We start from the raw sequence: 1,884 nt of genomic DNA on the forward strand, positions 1-1,884 counted from the left end.
TGCACATAGGGTAAAGTTACCGAAATCGCACCCTTTTTCATTTAAAGGTTCATAACTCAGAAATTACGAAGAATATTCTTAAATTTTTTGTAGCAAAATAAACTGTACTCTTTTCCTTTTCATATGTGATTTTTTCATAATTTTTTTTTTATTATGACGTTTAACACTAGAACCGCCGGAATTCGATACCTTCCTCGAACTGCCAAACGCGCCAATTTAGCTCTTTTCTCCGATTAATTTGATATTATTTGCATTATTTGGGATTATATATGTATATAGGGTGAGTCAGTTTAATCAATCCAGGCAAATATTTCGACAAATATGGAAGATATGGAAAAATGTTTCAAACAGAAATTGTATGGTTCGGAGGGGGATATAAGAAGATACTATTGATTTGTCCTTGGGTGGCGTCGCCAAAGTCAGGTCAAGGTCACAAATGATTTTTTTTAATGGAACACCCTATTTTTTATAGCAGAATCTAATAGCTAGTGTTAAGAGCTTTTCAAAACACTGTAATAAAGTTATTTCTCTTTACATACTTTTCGAGTTTCAAGGCTTGAAAGTTACAATACCGCCGGCATTAGCATTACGCAAGATGTCTGACCGACAGCTAAAACCTTTTGAACGTTGTTCGAGATCATGTCCTGGATAACATTTGTCAAGATCAAAGCCAGTGGAGGTTGTACCTCTTATTTTCATTTTTATATAAAAATGAATTTTTAGTGCAAAAATGAAAATAAAAGGAATAATCTCCAATGCCATTAATATACTGGGAAAACTATTAACAAATACGGAAATTAATAAAAGTTATATTTTTGAATGGTTTAACAATTTTTAATATCAGCGAAGCCAAATTGGTGTCGTCGGCGGTTCTAGTGTTAATATAACGATTCTTTCAATTCGAGGAAATTCGTTGCCTAAATCGCACCATACCATTATTCCTCATTTAAAATATTACAAAAATTTTTTAAATTAAAAAATTACATATGAAAAAGACAAAATTGAATTTTATTATACTATTAAAAACTTAATATATTTTTCATAATTTCTGAAGCACATAATAATTTCAAGAAGTAATTTAAGGAGTGTCTGTGTGAAACAAAATAACCATTTCGTAAGTTTATAATGCACATTTTTACATAATAATAAATGCAATAAAAATATAAGGAAAAATTTTAGGTAACGCGATTTAAAAGGTTATTTTGAGGAAACTAGAGCATTTTTAGAACTGTTAATTATTTAAGTGTAGAAAAAAATGTAAAGCAAACTTTAATCCTATTAATTTAATTCTAAAAATAGACTAATCGTGAAAAATTATCAAGATTTAGGTTATTGAACTTATATTTTCTCTCTCCCTGTACTCTGTAAATCTCGTGGAGTGAAATCTTACGAAGAGACTTAAAATTTAGCCTGTCTTGAAAAAAGAGTGAAAATACTGTTAAACAAGAATGGTCGTATTTTCACTCTTTTTTCTTGTCTCCGAGAACTCACTCCACGAGATTTCACTCCACGAGATTTAAAGAGTAATTCTGCTATGAAATAAATTGAAAAATAGCAAACGTTTCACGATTTTTTTATGTAAATAACAACAATTCTATTGCTTCATGTTACGAGTATAATGGAGTAACGTTGCAGTACCATATAGCTCTTAAATAATCCGTAAAAAAGTATATAAATACAATAATTGAATAATAAATTTACAATAAATCAAAATACAAATAAGTCTCTCCAAATAAATTAAAGAATAAATACGTAGATGTAGGAGGAAGTGCCAATGTGAGCCGACACCAGTTCTTCTTTCTCATTGTAACGATATCTCTCTCTATATCCACATCGTATTATAACAGACCATCGTTAAACATATTGAAATGTAAGTTTTTAATA

Source organism: Trachymyrmex cornetzi, unplaced genomic scaffold (assembly GCF_001594075.2).
Source record: "Trachymyrmex cornetzi isolate Tcor2-1 unplaced genomic scaffold, Tcor1.1 scaffold813, whole genome shotgun sequence".
Classification (NCBI taxonomy): Eukaryota; Metazoa; Arthropoda; class Insecta; order Hymenoptera; family Formicidae; genus Trachymyrmex; species Trachymyrmex cornetzi.